The sequence below is a fragment of the Pteropus alecto genome, unplaced genomic scaffold (assembly GCF_000325575.1).
Source record: "Pteropus alecto unplaced genomic scaffold, ASM32557v1 scaffold98, whole genome shotgun sequence".
In the NCBI taxonomy this organism is placed as follows: Eukaryota; Metazoa; Chordata; class Mammalia; order Chiroptera; family Pteropodidae; genus Pteropus; species Pteropus alecto.
The window spans coordinates 2,551,671-2,572,430 of record NW_006443570.1 but is presented as its reverse complement, the minus strand read 5'-3'; the positions used below and the strand labels follow the sequence as shown (position 1 = coordinate 2,572,430).

Sequence of the window (20,760 nt, the reverse complement as noted above, 5' to 3'; positions counted from 1 at the left end):
GATGAGAAATCTGCTTCTATTCATGAGTGAGAGGCAAAACTAGTTTGACCATGATTATTTTTGTGGTTTTGAAAACAAATTTGTTTGACTCAGTTTCCTTAGTTTTTTCCTCAACTGTCCAAAGGAGTGATAAGGATTTGAAAATAACATCAGATCTATTTGTTTAAAGGCAGGGCAATTAGCACAAATTTGTAAGTAGGACTTCTGTTAGCTTACGCCATAGACATCACCCACCCACTTTGTGTGTGTGTGTGTGTGTGTATGTATAATATGCATATATAGTTACAGTACTAAAATGGTTACCAGCAGGTTTTGAGAGAGAATGGTACATCAGAAAAGTGTCAGTTGCCATCTCATTCTTCCTGATACAGGTTCCTGACACTGTATTCCTTTCTCTCTCGTTTTTGCCCCCCATTGGGTGTACCTTGTCTATGTACAGATATTTTGTAATATATTAAATTTTTTTCTTTCAGTTTATAAAGATGGAAAGTAGAGATTGGAAAATTAAATATTTCCTGTTACTATACCACTTTTGCTCCATTGCATTTACTTCTTAATCTGTACTTTGAGCAGATTTAATTAGGTATATTTTAGGGGTTCTTTGTCTCATAATTACTGTAGATTCATAAACTACCAAAAAAATTTTTCTCAGGGTTTGAAGAGGTGCTTCAAACTACTAGAGTAGGAACTAGAGAATAAAATGTTGGGGAAAACCAGAAGATGTGATTTTTTGAAAGTAGAAAACAGTTAAAAGGCCATCAAATGAGTTGAGCTTCATGTACCCCAACTCCTCCCGAAAGGAGAGGTAAGTGGGTCTGAGCTCAATTGTCTTCAAGGGAAGTTGGTAAGAGGCTGTTTAGACCAAAGAATAGTCTCAAACCAGAACTACCACCCCACCCCCAAGCAGTTCCTATGTTCCCATGAGTAGGGTCAGCATGGGAATTCATGTTCCTAGCTCTGTTGAAGTTTCCTGACACATTGCCAATCCAAGAAGTGAGTCAAAGTTGTTTATAAAGCTAAAATTCCTATTACCTCCACCTGAGGAGATAATTGTTTCCCCTTTCATGGTTTAGGACCCTGAGAAGTAATGTTTTTTTCTTGAAGTATGTGCTGCAGTAAGCAGCAGATAAAACCCATCAGGAGATAGGAAGAGGGGAAATAGGTATCAAGAAGTTATGAATGGAGTGAGCAATCATACAAGGTTAAAGGGTGCACCAGAAGAAGGTAATTAGAAGTTGAACACTCAAATGTGTGATGAGGGTTGCCAGCTTGTTTTTGAATCCCTAAAGTTTAAGTATGTTCCATTGCCTGTGGACTATCACGTGTTAACCCAAAAGGAGAATGGAGAGCTCAAGATTGTTCGAATTCCTGGAATCCAGTGTTCCTAGTTAACCTCCAGAGAAAAGGAATTCATTTTCATTCTTTATATATTGCAAGTTCATGACTAGGAGTGTGAACTTCACCCTACTAGAGAATATTATTTCCACTTCATAGCCATGGCTATCTTTTCAATTTTGGACCTAAAGGCAGAGGAACTAACTATCCTGGACTTTTTTTCTCTATCACAGCCATGCCTATTTCTAACTAGAAGCCATACTGTTCAGTACGTACATTCCTTAGGCACTATCTTTTCCCAGACAGGCATTCTTAACTATGGTAAGGTTAATGCCTCAAGGAAATTAACAGTTAATGTTCTTGGTGCTGAACTGAGATTTTTATTGTCATTAAAGATTGCTCTATAGCTTGACTGTTTTTTAGGTATTGAGTAACTTCTCTGTTTACAATTTGGTCACCTGAAGGAGTAGGTGGAATGGAAGTGGGGAGTTCCTCAAGTGAGTAAATATTCAACCATTCCAAGGGAGAGGTGGAACTGCTAAGTCTTCTAGTTATCCCAAGAGGCAAGGTGAGCATTTCTGGACATTTTAGTTAATATTACTGTCCAGGTGTGTCATTTCTCATAGCCTTGGGCATACTCAAATGAGAGTTTACAGCAAGCCAGGATTGACAGACTTAGGGGAAAGTATGACACCTGGAGGAATTACTAGTAGTACTCTACCACTCCTCACCATAACCAGCTGTCTCTCCATCTCCTGTCCACTCATTTCTTTCCATTTACTATTTTTCTCTCTTCCCACTCACTACCCAACTCACATGCTTCGGGCCTTACCAGAAGTATTGATCACCTAACCCTGCTGAGTAGAGTTATTGCTGCTTCACAGTTTTGAAGGGTAATAAGAGGCAATTCAGAAGACATGTCTATTCCAGATCCTTAATATATGGTGTGAGAGGTGAAAGAGAAAGCAAAATAACCATTATTTTTTTTTTAATTGCTGAGGGCTGTGAAAGGAACTTTTAATTTATGTTGTGTAGGGTACAAGAGATTTTTTACCTGTCTAGGAAAGACAGGGGAGCTCAACCTTCACTTCATCCTCTTCCCTCATATCCTGAGACTGTTGGCTTTTGCTGATGACATTTCTAAGCCCAGTTGCAGATGGTGTCTGTGGGAAGTAAATCTTGGTGAGAAGAGGGCCCTGCTGTCCACAAGGAAGCAGATGAGGGCTTTCTTGATGCCCTGGTGATTAATCACTAGAGTGCCAAAAACGCTTTGGCCACTGGATTGTCTCATATCTCTGTCCCAAAAAATTAGTTGTCCAAGATTGAGAGAAAGAGGCTGATATGAAGTTAGTCTTTAATATTCTCTGGATGGGTGGTTGTTAAGTGAAGCTTTCTCAATATGTAGCCCTCAGCGGCAGCATACTTCTCTGGACTAAACACGAAGTAAACTCAGACGTAGGTTCCCTAAGACGTGGAAATAGATGGATTTTTGGATGTTTTGTTCTACCATGGTTGTAAACTGCAGCTAGGGTTGATAGTTCTAAAGGAATGAAGGACATTTTATCCAAGCCAAACCATACCTGAAAGAGGCAGATGTTAAGAGGAGAGATGTTAAGCTACAATGTAGCAGTCATAGCTAAGTGAAGAACAAAGCCTGAGTCTTGGAGGATGATGTCTTATCTTTAAGGAGTCTATCTGATGGGCTGTCTCAAGGAGAAGATCCTTCTTCCTCCTGTGTCTCAGAACTACAACACTGCCCAATGAGAGATACCTTGGGTGAGGATCAGCTCATAGACAGACAATCCTCCCCACGAAGACTAATGCAATTTTGAATGCTTTGGGCCCTGGAGAAAAGGGGGTGAATTCAAAGAGAAAGCTTGAGAGCCTGATCCTTTTTATAAATTTAGGACTGTTTGAGTTTAGCCTTGTACCAGTGTTTGCAATTTCTTAGGAGACCAGAGGTCTCATATGAAATGAAGCAACATAAGAAGGATATGGAAAGAAGGGTAAACTAGAGCAGTCTAGTAGCTGAGCTGTAGAAAGAAACGGAGTATAATTGCTTTTAAAGAAAAGAGAGATATGGAGTGGAAGGAAAAATTATGGTTGGGTTAGTAAAATTAGGGGATAATGTTTTAAACGTTCCCAGTTCATTTCAGAGAGGCTCCTTCAAAGCGCCACTGTTAGTAAGTTCCCCTTGATTACAGTAATGTTACCTTTATGGTTGGAGGTTGGAGCTAGAATCCTTAGGCTGGGGAATGTTATGAAGACATTTCTACTAGGGTGGCTAGATTATGTTAAGCAAATAATTTATATAGAGATAGTTTGCTTAGCATTACTATCTACATAGTTTAAGGGGGTAATTCAGGAATAAGGAAAGAATGATATGGATGCATCATATTTAAAAAATTATTTGTATTTTTGGAGTTTTAAGACTCTCCTGCAGGTGGTTTTATGTATTTTCGGTCAACCTAGAAACTGGTATTATTCCTCTCCGCTTCGTTTTACATCCAAGTGAAGGCAGTACCTAGAAGAGCAAACTAACCAGAATGTTAGGGCTACAAAAAGACATTAGTTTGTCTAGTTCAGTGCCATCTTTAGCTAATGCAAAAACGGGCCCAGAAAGGAGAAACCTAAGGTATTAGGAAGAAGAGAGAAAACAGGAACTAACATTGTCAGGAAAGTGCTGTTTCAGGTATTGTGCTATGCACTTTGCTTTTATTACCTTGATTCTTAAGCACTTGAGGCTAAGGGATTGAAAGATTAAAAGGCAAATTCATGTTATTATCATGAGCGATATGTAGGAGATAAAGGGGAGTGGCAGATCACTTTTTCTTATCTAACCACATAGGGCTAAACTAGAGAAAGTGAAGAGTCAGCTTTCGAGAGTGAGGTTAATCTAGGGAAGTACTGGCTAAATAGTTGAAAGAGACTCATGAATAACTTCTCTATTCCTAGACACCTTCCAAAAATATGGTTAGGGGTAGGCTAGAAGCAGAACTGGTAGGGAACAAGATTACCGTTGGCTCTGGGAGTGATTTGCATTCTAGAAAATCAGGTCATGACCTGAGAATATAGGATTAATCTTAAAAATGGGGGACAAAATGGGGCTTCTCATCTTAAGGGGTCTTCAAAGGGAATAGTGTTTATATACTGTGAAGGAAGGAGATAAATTCCTTTGGTGGCAGTGCTTGTTATTTGTTTTTGCAATACTTTGAAATCATAAAACAATTTGTAATTTTTGAAAGACTTAGTGCCAAGTTCAGTATTGATAGGGGCAGGTAGCAGCCTGAAAATTGACATTGAGAATAAGATTTTATTCCTTGTAGTTGTTTGATTTAATCCCCCAAGAGTTATACCATGAGAGCTGCTTCAGTGAGGAGCAGTAATGTTATTAGCTGAATCATGTCCTGAGTAGGGCAATTTCCGGGGGGAAAATTAGGGGAGGGTCCTACTTTTAGGAAGTTTCGGGGTCTAGTGAGAGATGAATCTCATACTTGGGTAGGAAGTGGGGAATTGCTATTTATGTCAGGTTATAAAATGAAACAGTAACCTAGTATAGGGGAACCTAAGCAAAGGAATAATCAGAAAATAATTGGAGTTAACCAGAAAAGATTCTTCGAAGGTAAGAAAGAAAGAGAGGAAGGTGATTAGAGGGAGAAAAAGTATGGAAAAAGGTTTATGTGTGTTTTATGCAGAAGGCTCTGAATGGACTAGTCGGGGTTCAGTGGGAGAGGAATATTAGGAAATGAAGTCAGAGCAGCAATCTTGTTGGCTAAATGAGGAATTTAAATTTGATTTGGTAAGCAGTAACGGCAGTGCATGATGAGATGAATATGATGTTGTAGACGTTTGCAGCTGTACTGGGTGAAGGAAGCAGAAAGCTTGCCTAGGATATTATTGCTCTGGTTTAGATGTGAGGCCCTGACGGCCTGCACTAGAGTAAGACAAGGGAATGAGAAGAAAGGAAGTGGGTCCATAGGAATTAGGAAACCTTGATAGTTTGGATGTGAGCTGAGGAATAAAAGATAGCATGAAGATGATGACCCCAGGACATACTTATACTGTTGACGGTGATGAAAGAGGTAGCAGTTTTAAGAAATAGGAAGTGTTTATTAACCACTTGATGGGATGTGTCTATGTTTAGTACTGCAGAGTCTAAGAGGGGGTGCTGCCCCTGGAAAATAGTAGTTGGAAAACTAGGTAAAAGAGAGTTTATTGCTCCTAGTATGTATGTGCCCACAGACTTCAAGAATGCTCTCCTACTCCACATCTGGGAAAGAAAATACAGGATGTTTTTGTTTTTTTGCCAGTTTCTTCTCCTTTAATGCTTTGGAATGGGATATGACTAGCCTGTGGCAGCATGTGCCTGTGGATGCACAATTCTCTGGCTTGATTCTTGGAAGGCCTTTTTTTGTCCCTCCCTGGGGGTCATTTGTATCTCTGGTTCCTGCTCCCAGAGCCATAAAGTGGGAGCCCCCATTTATTAATTGGGTTGGGACTGGGGAGGGGGTCGGCGGGGGACTCTTTAGTGCGGCAGGCGGGGGTCTTCCCGAATGAGCCCATTAGCCAGCCCCAATGGCAGCTGAAACGGGGCCGCAGCCAAGTCCTCTCCGTTTCAAAAACCTTCCATCGCCTGCAGCAGATCAGAACAAGGCCTGCGGGAGCCCTTAGCTTCTGATTGCAGCTGTGAGGAAGGACAAAACAATTTATAGGAAGCCAAGTAGCTCCTGTCTTGCTGTCTTCCTTTCTGACTTTGGGAAGGGGGAAGACTGGGATGCGGTGTCCCCTCCCACCATGGCTTCTTACAAGACACATATAGGCCTAAAGTAGGAGAGAATAGGAGTGAGTATGTGTATTGTTAGGACATTTATGTTGATGCTCTGGATGTGTTTACACATGTCTTTGCTTGCTTATTTCATCCACACACAGTTGTATTGGATAAGCCGCCACTACTTATATGGGGTTCTCTAGGGCAAAGCCAGGTATGTGCTCAGACTCTTAAACAGTCTAGGGTGTATGCTGGGGGCATGGGGGTGGGAGGAGACACACTTATACTCTTTCCTGCCCAATATAGTTACTTTCCTTGTCTCTTATCTGCTTTATCAAGATTCGGGATTGGAGTTAGATCACCTTCTTAATATCTTTTCTTTGTAATAAAAGGAGTTTGGCACTTAAAGGAAGGCCTCCTACTGGGACTCACTTGTTTGTCCCTTAGTTAAGCCAGCATGAGAAAGGCAGGCATCTACAGGGGAGCTTCTTCCTGCATTGGCCCAGAGAGAAGGTGTGAAGGGCAGGAATGTCTCACTTCCTAATAGAAATACACTTGTGTCCTCCCTTATAGAATCATAGATGGCCAGATCTTGAAAGGGACCCTAAGAGATCACCTAATTCAACCTCTCAGTTTACAGAGCAGGAAACAGGTTTAGGGAAGTGCCTTACCCACAGTCTCATAGTGAGGTAGTGAGTGGCAGCCAGCCAAGACTAGATTCCAAGAGCCAGAATCTTAACCTACATGAGTATAGAGCCCTTTAAGGTCAACTCCTGAGAGCCTTGGGCTTCTTTAGGAAATGAAGGTAGAGCTGTGAGATTTTGAGGGGGTAGGACAGATTGATGTAGAAAGGTAGACATGAAAAACATAAGTAGAAAACAGAAGCTTTATATATTTTTACCTCAAAGACTAACTTTTCGATGGCATTGCAAATTGTACAGATGTAATTTTTATTTAAAGTCAGGAGTTCTTGTGTATTGGGAAGCAAAGAGCAGCTGTGGCCAAAGAACCTGATGCCCTCAGTTACCCCAAAGTTCAAGGAGCACTTTGCCACCATCTCTGGGGGTTGGACAGCCGGAAAGATCTTAGGCAACGTGAGGAATTTATCCCTAAATCTCAACCCAGGCTTCTTTGAATTACAATACAGCTGTAATGAAAAAATCAGAAAGAATAGAAAAAATCAGAAAGAATAGAAAAAAATCAGAAGGAATAGAAAAACACATCTCACCTGCTGGGAAACGGGAGTCTCTGAAAGAGAAGGGATTATAGAACTCTAAATGGGTTATTCTCTGAGATTACAGGGAAATTGGGGGTGGAGGAACTCACCTCTCCTTTATTTTTTATTTTTATGTTTTAGTTTTGGGTTGTTGGTTTTCTCCTTCGATGAGGCTAAAGGAAGGCTCTACAGTTACCTAAGACTTAAATAGTGTGCTCAATGGGCTGATAGGTATGGCAGGTTCTGAAGTCATCTTACTGTGGTGCTAAGACTCCCTTCCCCTCTTTGGACCTCTCCCAGATGTATCTACAAGTCCCTTCCAATGCTTATGCATTTGAGCCTCGCAGCCACTGATGAGCTGAGGGGAATGCTGAAGAATCCCTAAGCTGGAAGCAAAACCTTGGAGGGAGAAAGGCACTACTGGCCTGCTTAGAGATAGATTCATGGGTCTAGGTCAGAGGGGCAGGGGGTCTGTGTAATGAACATTGTCTGCTGATGACAGATCCTGGTACATATCCTTTACATTTTCTCTATCATACCCTAATTGATAGCATAGGGGGAATGTGGAGTTGGTACCCTTGCAAAGTCATCTCTACCTAGGGAATGTACAATAGACCTACTTGCTCAAATTCCTAGGGAATGTACAATAGACCTACTTGCTGTCCTGCAAAGCTCAAATCTCTTTTGTCTCATAGGACCTTTTTTTTTGTCCCCTCCTCCTCCAAGTTCTCAGAGAAGCTATTTTGGACAAGAGAACCTCAAACACAAGCTGATGATCTGATCTAAAACGGCCTCCTCTAGTCACCTTCTTGCATTAACTTTGCTTTGACCTTGAACCATCATTACCCTTTATAATTCTGGGTTTTGCAGCTTTTGTTTCTGTTGAATTCTTTATCTCTTAAGTAAATAGGAACCATGGTTTTTACTTTATCAGGCTAGGGACTAGTTCCTTGGAGGTAGGAGTCTTATAACAGTTATAACTGTCTCTGGGTGCATACTTAAAGTTCATAAATCTTGCCTGGGCTTCATGAATTCAGGTTGGAGGGAATTGGAAGAATGCTGACCATCACAATCACTGTTACCTACTAAGGCCATGCTCCTCGGTGAAAGACCAAAGACCTTCTTTAGTGTCTAGTTCTTTGTCTCATGTCTAATGTAACCTGTCATTTTCCTTTTACAGGTAGCAGCAGCAGGAAGAAGGATGGCCCCTGAGAAATGTTGTGATGTCCATCAGTCATCTGTTATCTGGAGCCCTGGGAAATTCACAGACTCAAGCCAGGTAGGGACCTAATTTCACTCCTCGGTGAAAGACCAAAGACCTTCTTTAGTGTCTAGTTCTTTGTCTCATGTCTAATGTAACCTGTCATTTTCCTTTTACAGATAGCAGCAGCAGGAAGAAGGATGGCCCCTGAGAAATGTTGTGATGTCCATCAGTCATCTGTTATCTGGAGCCCTGGGAAATTCACAGACTCAAGCCAGGTAGGAACCTAATTTCATCAGTCTGCTTTTGTAAGGGACGAATACACACACCCCGACCCCGCCCCGCCCCCCCGCCCGCAACACAAGCACTGTCTCAGGGAAGTTTCTTATTCCGAAAGATCTCCAGTGGAGTTTCCTTAGCTTTTTATTTGACCCTATTATGGTGTCCTACCTTCTGATGAACAATTTCTCCCTCCTGTCTAGAGAGGGTTACCCCCTTTATTGGCACTGACAGGCATTTCATTCCTGTTCTTCCCTCTTGGACAGCTGTGCTAATGGTTATTCCTCTATGGTGGGATGCTGATGTCTGTTACTCTCAGCCTCTCCTCTACAACACCTGTCCCACTTAACCACCACTTCATACACACATAACCCTGCCTTCTTTTTCCCCAAGAAGCTATTGTCTCTCCCGTTATTCTAAGTCAAGATAGGGTAGTGCTGTCCCTTCTTACTATCTCTCATCAGCTTCTCCACCTCTTTTCCAGGTTTGATGGGAAGTCCACTTGTCCAAACACTGTGTGAGATACCAGTAGAGACATACAAGACTGCTTCTCTCCATCTTCAGTGCCCAGAACCAGGCAGGTCACCAGCCTCTAGTGCCCGCCCCCACCCTTCTTGCTGCCAGGTAAGTGTGCTCCTCTCCCTACCCATCAACCCCAAGCAGGGTCATATTTCTCTCTTGGAATATTCCTCTCTGTTAAATATCTTCAACAAGTGGGGAAGACCTTGAAGACTCAGCTTACTGCCTTGGTGACTTCCAGTCCTAATCTTTAGCAAGACCTTCCTGATGTTAAATCTCCTTTGCCTCTTCTGTAGTTCAGAACCATTTCCCCCATTTAATGAGTGCGGGAAGAAGTGACCAGTAAACAGATGGTATTTGACACTGGAAGGAAAGGTCTAATGACAGGCAGCCCTTCTCTTTGTCCAAAGCCCCATATGTGCATTCTGCTCAGTGGCCTGGCATCCTTGGAGAGTATCTAAATCTTTTGAGGGAAAGGTATTTGTTTATCTGGTGTCCATTCTTGAGGACAAGGATCTCAGGCTCTGTAGAGTCTGTCCCGGAAACCACCACTAGGTGATGCTCTGTCTTGAGCTCAGGTGGCAGCTGTCTCTGTCGTCTGGCACCTATAGAGAATTTGGCAGGGATGCTGGAGCCTCTTGCCATTGGAGGTGACATCAGCTTACCCTTTTGACATTAGATCTCCTGTCTCAGCAATGCCTCTTTCACCCCTACCATCCAGACAGCATAAGCAGCAGTCTGAAATAAGTGCCAGCTCTAGGTAAGGTGCTCCCTCCTCTGATAGACACATACCTTGAGTTGGGGTTAGGATGGAGTGGGTGGAGGGATGTGGCAGGTGTTAGAAAGCAGGAAATGTCCCTGGAAGTGGTTGAGCAGTAAGCGTGTACTGGATACCTTGATGGCACCGAGAGCACCAACACTTATAACCCCGCCCATCTGTCTGTCAACCTGGCTGGCTGATCGGGCAAAGCTGAGGGGCCAGTTGGACAGCTGCAGTCTTGGTTTTTGCCACACGAGGGTGCTGCTGACCAATTAAAACTCCTGCCCCTTAGCAGACAGAGTTTGGCCAATGGGGGCACCCTTTCCCCAAGACAGAGGTCAGAAAGACCCCAACAGAGCCTGAGGCTGGTACCTAAAAAGCAAAAAGAATAATTAGTACCATTTGTTTTTCCTTAAAAATTCCTGATACCCTGAACACTTCCCTAGTATCCTGGTATCTCAGTATGTTCCCAGCTGAACTTGGGAAGCGCCCTAGCTCTAGGCACTGAACACCTTGCACAAGTGCTTCTCTCACCTCAGAGTGTAGCTGCCTCCAGCTGTCCACCCCACTGTCCTGCCTCCAAGACAGTCACTTTTTTAGCCTAGAGGGTGGGGTACCTGTGGTTTTCAGAGGAAAAATCTCTTAGAATTGTTTTAAGAGAAGTATCTTTGTTAGTAAGAGTGTGTTGGAGAGAGGACTGAAGATAGAGTGGGGAAGTTCAGCCTCTGTGCTCCCATCACCTCCCCCAGCACAAACCTGCAGAGCTCAAGATGGTTTAGTGGATGTTTGCAGCCTGAGTGGCTGGAGGATACCCCAGGACACCCCAGGTCTCTGAGTCAAAAAAGGCGTCAGAAAGCAGGGTGGGGAGGGGGGCTGCTTTGACCCATGAGCCTCATACTGACCCTATATTGTGTAGTGGCTCTGCCATGGATTCAAGTGGCCATGGGGCCCTTATGGGGATGAGGTACCACACAATTGATCCTTAGTCTCTATGAAGCCCTTCCAGGCTGAATAGGCTAAGGGATGACAGAGGTTCTCCTCCTCCCTCCTACCCCCATGCCCGAGGGCCCCTCCCCAGGAGGACAGCTTGATTAAACAGTCGGTGCTGCTGGAATTACTGCACAGCTGGCGCTCCCCCCAGCACCCCGAGCAGAGCAGCAGCGCAGATTAAAATCTCCAATTAGCGTTAAAGTGAAGTGAGGAGGTACTGAGGCTGCCAAGGAGGCCAGACGGGAGCTCTGGGTCAGAAAAGCACCCCCACTCCTTCCTGGATTCTGAGTGCCACCCTTAGTCACCCCTTCTTTCCTAGCTCCTCTCCTGACAGCTCTCAGTGCCCATGAGCTTTGCATTGCTTGGGGTCAGAGGGAGGGCTTTATAAGGGGCAGACGGTGGAGGGGCAGATGCCTTATCTGACAAAATGCTGGGGACATCATAAGTGTGGAAGAGAATGAGAGTTATCAGTGCTCAAGGGAAATACCTTACAGCCTGCCAGGCAGCCAGGTCGAAGTGACTTCACACTACTGCTGTTTCTTTTTGCCTAGAGAAAGGGCAAACAGAACAAATCCATCTAGACTGTCTTACCTGTGAGGTGCTGGGGAATGTGGTGCCCACACAAACGTCCATCCTTGTATATTTTATCCTATTTGACCCATCTGCTCCCACACAAATTATGGCTCCTTCCTTCTCCATCCCTCTGTTCTTTCCTCTGCTTTCCTGTGGGCAGAAGTAGGCACAGCCTGGCTTGGGAGCATTGCCATGCCCTGCCACCTGAGTCCTAGCCGGCTCTTCTTTATCTTCTTTGCAATGTGAGGAAGAGCAGGGATATGCCAAGAATGGAGGCCTCAAACTCTTCCAACCCTTGAATATCACACACCCCACCTAATGGCCCTCTACCATTTACACTTCTGCCCTTCACCCACTAAGCCCAGAAGGAGGGCAGCATAGCTAGCCATGCCCTTTGACTTCCCTCTGCCCCTTTAAAGAAAATGGAGGTGGGTACCCAGCTGACTGAACCTACTCACACCTCTAGAAATTAGACACCAGGGCACAGTGCCACCCTCCCAGGCTGGCACATGCTACCCTGGCAGAGGTTCAAATAGCACCCCCCTCGCACTGCCATACTGCCATACCCCCAACCCCTATGTCTTCCTCTTCTCTCTCCCTCTTTCTTCCTCTCTTTCTTCCTCTCTTTCTTTCTCTCTCTCTCTCTCTCTCTCTTTTTTTTTTCTCAGCTCAAAGCACAGCTGAGCCTTCAGGGGAGGGGGCATCAAGCTGGGGCAGGGGGGTGGAGAGCTCCAATAGCACGTTTTCACCTGCCATTTAATTGGATGTATTTTTAATTAATGGGACCTCAGGGACCAACATGAGACAATCTGATCTCTGAATAGGGACAGGGGAGGGATTGGGTAAGGGAGGAGGATTGGGCCACTGGGTGCGGTTACCAGGAACCCAGGCCCATCAATCACTGGCCACTTTGTGTTCTGGCATGGAGAATGGTGAGGTGGAGGAGGAGGGGAGGCACTGAGGAGAGGTGCCAGGGTTTCCCCCCAGCTGCCAGAACCTCCAAAAAGGATGGAACTGTACCGATTGACTCAGGTCTGGGGCCCAGAATTGCAGCCAGGATATTAGGTAAGGCTCTTTTCTTGCTCCTAGGGTTTTGTTCAGTTGGGCTTGTCCCAGTGAGTGCTGTAAAACTGTGAAAGGAAGGTGGGGTCAGAGCTTTGAAGAGAGAGGACAAGAGCCAGGGACCATAGAACCAGAGACTGTGGTGAGAGGGAAAAGGGCAGGGTTCAGAGATATTTCTGTACGTTTGGACATAAAATAAATGCCATGGAGATTACATGCAGAACAACATGCAAACGAGGCCTGGTGCCTTCGAGGTATGAATCATAGAACCTTACTGTTGCAAGAAAAAGAACTTGGAGCTCATTTTGCCGTGCCCTTCATTTTACAGATGTGGAAACAGAGACCCAGAGAGGGGAAATTAGTTGAATCCTGTCCTGGTGTTGCTTTGTGTTCCTGGATTTGGAGAGTTCCTGGGAACACAGGGAAAGGTAGGTAGGTAGGTAGGGTGTGGGGAGGAAAGTCAAGGGAAGAGGGTTGGCAGGATATTATTCCCTGTTGCCAGGAGTCTCACATCTCTGGCCCCTGAGTCCTGGAAGGAATGGAGGGGAATCGGGCAGGTGCATTACTGGGGGGACATTTCCCTCATACAGCCTGTTCCAGGGGTCATCTCATCCATTCCATTGCTTCCAAGCAGACAGATCCCTCATTGCCCCAGTTCCCTTAGGATTTTATCATATTCTATAAGGTCCACAGGGAAGGAAATACACTAACAATCCCAGTTCTTTAACCTATAAATAAATCCCCCAATGATGACTAAAGATTGAGCTTTTTGTGAGATTTTATCACAAATTTCCCCGATGCAATGTAAGCTGCTAGAGAAAATTAAGCCAGAAAATGTAACAAGCAGTGGTCTTATACCTCTTATCCATGTCTAAGCTGAGAACAGAGACAGAAACAAAACTCAAGGCTCTGAAAGCTGAGTCAGAAATACCCTTGCTTTCATGTGGTGCCATGGCCCCAGAGCTCTTTGTTGGCCCCATCTGGTTGTGTGATGTTGGTGTACTGGAGAGAAAGGCACTCTTCTAGCTTTCCCCATCTCTACCTTCCTGCTTCTTCACTGTTCAGACACTAGGGCTAAGGAGAAAAGGGTCTTTCCCACCAGTTTGCCAAAGGTGGCATTTCCTAGCATCTTCTTCCTCAAAAAATTCAACATTCTTTGTTCTATGCTTCATAGGTTGAGGTTAGGGCAAGGATGGGCACAGAGGTTGGAAAGCAGTGTGGTTAGAAACTTATCACACCCTCCAAGCCCCAACACCTTTCCCCACTCCCAGAATTGTCTTCTCGTCTATCATAGTACCCCATTTTATATCTACAAAGATCCTGGGGAAGACCAGGATATGCCTCTCTTAAGTGTCTCCAGCCTCGTTCTGCCCTGTCCTTAGAGTCTCAGGATCATCTCCTTGGCCGTCTGATTCTCCGCCTTCTCTACTGCCAACAGTATGAGAAGGGTCCCCTCATATCCCCCCAAAACAGTCTGGAAAGGATCTATCTAGCTCCTTCATTGCTTCTGATGGCCGGCCGGTAGGGGAAGAGAACCGTGCCAGGGAGTTGAACTTCTCTGTGCCAAGGAAGATTCTCTTGTCAGGAGAGATGAGGGAGAAGCTTGAAAGTGGGGAGAAGATAAAAAGGAAAAATTTGGAAACTGAGAGGCCTGTAGTCTCACCTGTGGGGCTGGCTGCCTAACATAGGGCAAACCATTCATATTGAATATCTTTCGGGGGATTTATTAGATAGATGGCTTCTGTTTGCAGAGCTGCTGTTTCTCTTCTGAAACACAGCAGTAGAGAAGAGTATGTAGTGAAGAAAAAGGGGAGAGGATGTCAGGCTTTTAGAGATCCTCTTTCTCACTCCTTGTCCACCCCTACTTCAAACCAACATTGGAAGCATATTTGAGGGGCTAAAAGGTCCTTAAAGAATTCAGTCTAGATTCTGGATGTTTCTCTAAGGAACAGGGCCTCCCTTCCTCCAGGTCCCACCAGCCCTGCCTCATATTCCCAAGGTTTAGCCAAGGGTGCCAGATCTACAGCCCTGGAGTCAGATCCTGCTCTGGAATCCAGAAGAAACCCTGAGCCTTTGCAGGGAAAAAGTGATAGACTTGAAGTAAGTGGAACACAGAAGTAGCAGTACCCAGAATCCCCTGCAGTTTGGAGAGGAGCTCATTATTAGCCCAGGGTTTAGCGTGTACTCTGATAGGACCCCCTTCCTCCTTCTCCTTCAGTGTGTTCCACTGGGTGGAGAGAGATCTGGATATATAAACCTCCTACTTTGATACCTTGAAGATTGTCATGCAGATACCCCCAAAGCCATGGAGGAAGGGAAAGAAGGCATCTCAGAGGTGGCAGTGCCATGATGTCCATCAGCATCCAGGGAGAGGCCAAGGAGAAGAAACAGTGACCAGAGAGGGAGCAAGGAGGAGATGCCTGCTCCTGAAACAGCCTCCTTACCCCATCCTCTCCTGTGCCCCCTCTCTCAAGCCAACAAAGCTGTGTGCCCAAGTGTGCCAACGCTACTGGCTGGCAATCCTGCTCTGCCGTGCAGGCAACCGGCTCTCTGCTCCAGCACACAGCACATGGTGGGGTCTCTTGTACTCCTTTGCTCACTCATCTCAATGTGTCTGTGTTGCATATTCCTAGAGATAAAGAAGGGGGCTCTGGCCCATTGAGTAGGAAGATGCTGGGCTCTGGGGCCTTTTGGGTGCATATCTGCCTAGCTAGAGGAGGCAGGGAGAAAGAAGGCTGCTGGCAGCTCAGCTGAGCTCAAGGTTCTGGTGACTCATAGCAGTGGGGGTGGTTCATGAAAACAACAGTGGGGAAGGGAGCCCAGGCCTGTTAGAGCTGCCTTTTGCCCATTTTTCCCTCACTCTGAGCTCTGTAGATGAAGGTTTCTCATCTGGATTGTGGGGCAAAGAAAGCCCCTAGCTATGAAAGAAGAGAGAGAAATGAGAAAGAGAGCAGAAAAGGCTGAGCATTCTCAGTGAGAGGCTTACTAGTAAGGAAAGGATAAGAGAGGCTAGTTATTGCCTTTACTGTAACCGTTGGCTGCACAGAGGGTACTGGGCGTCCGCATGTGCTGGGGCAGCTCAGTGCTCCTGAGCACCTTCCAGAAGAGGTGCTTTCCAGGCAGGCACAGCTACTTCTCCCTACCCTCACATGCCTGCCCAGAGCTCTGGGTACCCAGCTGATACCACATGACTTAGGAATTTTTTTTTTTTTAAGCGCCATTATAAGACCAGAACCTGGAAGGAGTACCACTGGTCTCTTACCTGAAAATAAGCATCATAGATCTTTAAAGGTGCTGATTCCCTCTTCCCTTACAGGCCAGGCTGTCAAAGTGCATCTTCTCCATTCTTTTCGAATGAGGGAGATGATAGGATACTAAATTTGAGATCACACCAGCAGAAAGGGGCTAGACAGTGGACCAGGAGAACCACCCATGCCTTTGAACACAGCCCCAGGGGCCTCCTTGTTTCAGCAGAGGAAAACAGAATCTTGGATACCAGTGTGTCCGGATACATAATAATTACCCTCCCTCAAAATTCAGAGAGGGATGGGCTAAGAGGAGGGGAGTTCTCTGACAAAGTGACTATTCATTTGCCTATTTCTATTTCTTTCATTGCTGGTGGTTCTGCTCTCCAGCTGAGGTGAGGGGCCCTCTGCTGGGATGCTCCTAGAGATCCAGAGATGATTTTGGTTGGAGAAAGGGACAGACCAGTCACTCTGTGTAGGGACATGGGATCAACTCCACCACCTGCCCGCCCCCCCAGCTCTCCCTGGACAGCATCAGGAGTCCAGGGGACCCCCCTGGAACACTCATAATAAAGCTCAGTCCTGAACTAAACCAACAGTCACCCAGCTCTGATATAAAAATGGTGCTGTGAGGGGAAGGCTGGGTGTACCAGGTTCGGGGGAGATACAAGGGCGTGTGAGTGAGTGAGAGATAGAAGCTTCACTCAATGTCACATGCTTCTCTCTCTCAAATCTCTCCTTGGCTCCCCCTTTTCTTCCAACTCCCTTCAGCCAACTCCAGTCCTGGCCATCTCATCCCTTCCAATCTAAGAAGACGTGGTAAGTAGTTGTCTGTTCCCTACCCTTTTCTCTCTCTCACTCTCCTCCTCTCCTCCCAACTCCCAGCCAAAAGTTAGTTATCCCATTTGAACTCTTTCCACCAGGAAATGCCACCAGGATCTGAACCCAGAATCCCCAGCCTCTGTGACCACTCTGACTCTGAGACTGATTCATCAGTCCTCATCCTCCCCACAAGTATAGCCAGGCCAAGACTTGTATGTCCATGGGCATCAAAGGCCCTGACTCAAAGCAGAGGGCAGCCCTAGGGGTGCAGTGGAACCCAGCCCTAAATGCGTATGTGCCTTTGCATTGGGCACACTGGTTTATTAGTGTTATTTCAGCATTGTGATGCAGAGAGAGTAAGTGTAACAGCTGCTCCTTGCTTGCAGTGTTTATTGTTACCTAGAGACAACCTCCTGGCTTTTTCCCAGCTCCCCCTTCCCCCCAGCCCAGCCCCCTCCCTGCCAACAGTTCTACTCTCCCCACACTGATAGGAAATTTATAGCTTGCCCATACCATGCCTTTAACCCTCTCATATCCATAGAGTGGGTGGTGAGGGAAGCCAAAGTAATCAGTGGGTATGCTTGGGCCCCAGCAGGGTAAAATAGTGTATGGAGGATGGAGGGACAGATTCAGGGAGGGATGAGACTTACCCTCCCCAATCTATGTGTCCAGACTCAGGCCCCCCCAGTTGCCCTTCTGGCTCTCGCATTCAGAAAAAGGGCTTTGGACCTAGCCTTGAGATGCCAACATCCTCTTCACTAGGTTATTCTCTACCCTGGGCATCTCTAAGGCCCCCAGTTGGGCTGCCTGGTTCTGAGCAAGTCCAGCAAGATAGTATTGAAACAGGAGGAGTAAATACCAAGTGGCAGAACCCCCAGTCCCCTCCTCTCTATAGAGATGTCATAGCTAGAAAAACAAGAGGCTCTGGCATGAGGGATGCTGGGTAGACCTCCACAGCTAGGTATATGTCAAACGTGAAGCTGGCTGCTGGGCCTGGTAGGAAAAACTGCTCACCTTAACTTCACCCCGAGCCTGGCACTGAGGTCTCAAGAGACAAGGAGGCCATCCTCCAAGCTGGTCTCCTTGGTCTGTTTAGGCTACTCCTTTCTGCTTTTCCTGGTCCATATTCTGCTCATCTTTTGGTTTGATACCTTGGGGCAGATCCAGGAGACCAAAGGGACTAATGCATCCTAGTCATGGCCTCAACAGAACTGAGAAAGAAGCAGCTCTTCTATCCCCTTCCTGACCTAGGACCTTTTGTGGAGGGGCACCATGTCATAAGTTCACCATCCCCACTAGAAATGAGAGGAAAGGGATCAGATTTTAGTAGAAAGGATAGAGGTTAAGCATATGGAAAAAGTTATTTATGAGATGTAAGACTTCAGAATGGGCCTACTTCTTCTCTTCAGAGAGTTTTCTTCTGCCTGGGGTGTATTTAAGTCTGTGCCTACCCAATGGGCATTGGAAGAACAGGGTTACTTTTCTGGAGCTCCTTCAGATGTATCCTCGTGCAGTTTTCACACAATGCACCCCTTCTCAGTCCTTCTAAATATAGCATGTATGGTGGTTAGTTCACAAGTTTTGGAGGCACACAGCCTTGGGTTCCAGTGCCAGTGCTTCCATTTATCAGCTCTGCTACCTTGGTAAGTCACTTAACCCCTTTGAGCCCTAGTTTCCTTGTCTGAAATTCAGATGAACAGCCTCTTAAGATTGTGGAGAGAATTTAGTGAAATAATGTATGTAAAGTACCTAGGACAGTGCCTGATACTGAGTAGGTGCTAAATCAGCAGTTGCTGATGCAATAGAATCTATTTTATGGAGTCAGCAGGGCTGACATTGCTTCAAAGACTCCATGAGTCCCCTGAAATTATAGGCCAGATATGTGTACGTGTATATGCTGGGGAGAATGTCCGTAGTTTTCTTCATAGTGTGGAGCTGGTGGTGGCAGTCTCCTGGAAAGGAAATAGCCCCAATCCCTTGAGTCAGACTCCCCAAGAAGTCAGTTCCCCCATTCCCATTCCTCTCAAGCTAGGAGGACCTTAGGCAGTGTTGTGCCTGGAATTACAGCTTCATCTAGGAGGGGAGCTGGGAGAGAATAAGTCATTAGGATAGGAACACTAGCATTTGCCAGGCACTTTATAGTTTATTAAGTGCATTTACCTACATTAGCTTTTTGGATAGCCAGAACATAGCAGTAAAGTGAAAAGAACTACCATTTATTGAGTGCCTACTATGTGCCAGGCATTGTGCTGGGTGTATTTTTTTAAAGTATGTTTAAAATCTATAGACTTCCATTACCTAGATGTGCTATGATTTATAAGCCTCATCCCCTATTTTTAATCCTTTAGATATTTTTACTGTTCTAAATAATACCACAATAAATATTCTAACACATAAAACTTCATGCATTTTTTTGTAGTAGATTCCAAGAAATGGAATTATTGGGTCAACAGATACAAATATCCTCCCTCCCCATGATTATGATCATTTTACTGATGTACCCTAATGAGAATAATATTTTTTAATCTTCCTCTTTGGAATTCTGCAATGGAAACACAAGGGCAGCCCCTTCTCCCTCCTATACCCAGCAGAGCCATTAATAATCTATCATAGCTTTTTTAATTGAGGTAATTGTAGACTCACATGCAGTTGTAAGAAATGGTACAGAGATCCCTTGTACATTTTTCCTACTTTCACCCACAGTAACATTTTGCAAAAACTACAGTGTAATATCACAACCAGAATATTGATATTGATATAATCCACCAGTCTTATTCAGATTTCTTGTTTTACTTGTTCATGTGTGTGCATGTATTAAGTTCTATGCAATTTTATTACCTGTATAAATTCGTGTATCTACCACTACAGTCAAGATACTGAATAGTTCCAACACCATAATTATTCCTCATGTTGCCCTTTTATAATCATTCCCATCTCACCCCTTCCTTAACCCTTGGCAACCACTAATCTATCTTCCACTTTTTAAATTTTGTCATTTTAAAAATGGAGTGATACACTCTATAACTTTTTAGGATTTTTTAGCTTTTTTCACTAAGCATGATTCCCTGGAAATCCATTCAAGTTTGTGTATGTTATCAATAGTTCAGTCCTTATATTTATTCCATGATATGGATGTACCACAGTCTGTTTAACCATTCACCCGTTAAAGGATGCTTTGTACTCTCACTTTGTACTCATTAGGAATCAATGTATTAGCTCATTTTACTTGGTGTGCTCAGTGTTTTATATTCACAATTATTAAGCTTCTTAACCCTTCAGACATGGCACTATTATTATTTCCATTTCATAGGTGAGGAAAATTGAGGCTCATAGTAAATGATTTTCCCATGATCACATGCTGTTAAATGGCTAAGAAGAGCCTAGAACCCAAGATAATAGGGCTCTTTCACTACACCAAGCTTTCTCAGACCATGATTAAGTTTGCTGTGGAATGGGTGTATTGGAAGGGAGATGTTGAAGGCAAGAAGAGTATTGGAGCAGCCTGGGTCAATTCAGGTGCTTGCAGCTAATTTGGTTCATAGGTTAGAAGAGCAGCAGTATCATAGAGTAGGGGCAATATGGCATGTGCCCTTGAAATTGCTTCCTCTTTGCCTGAGAGGAACAAGGCTGAAGTGGATGGAGCCCACAAGCAATCTGCCCACAGATCTGGAACCTGGTCTGTGGGCCTATTGGGAAAGGGAGGATCTAGCCTTTGGTTGTCTTAGAAATGTGAAGTTAATTGTATCTCTGGTGAGGTCTAAGGAAATTGAGGCCCATGACAATGAATGAGCCCTCTACTCTGGAGGGGTAAGGGAGATACAGTGCCTTTTCTTTTTTTTTGGTGGCAGTGAGGGGAACTACAATTCATTTACACACACATACGTACACCTTGGGCAGACTCAGTGTCTGGAACATGGTACAGAAAGAGAGCAGAATGGAAGCAAAAATGCCAGTCCAGCGTTTAGTCCTGACTTCACCACTCTCTTTCCC

At 44.9% G+C, this 20,760-nt stretch overlaps 1 protein-coding gene across 8 annotated transcripts in view; it reads left to right on the top strand.

Annotated features, from left to right (window-relative positions):
• Positions 1–20,760, top strand: part of CDK12 (cyclin dependent kinase 12) — a 70,901-nt gene that overhangs the window by 40,658 nt on the left and 9,483 nt on the right. For 3 of the 8 annotated variants that reach the window (XR_003043968.1, XR_001518044.2, XR_001518045.2), the window contains exons 14-17: positions 8,700–8,798; positions 9,284–9,423; positions 13,032–13,131; positions 16,720–16,767. The gene's annotated coding sequence lies outside the window, so the exon portion shown is untranslated. Of the gene's footprint in view, positions 1–8,499; positions 8,599–8,699; positions 8,799–9,283; positions 9,424–13,031; positions 13,132–14,921; positions 16,768–20,760 lie in introns of all 8 variants that reach the window. The other 5 variants (XR_003043970.1, XR_003043971.1, XR_003043969.1 and 2 more) reach the window with 4 other exon arrangements.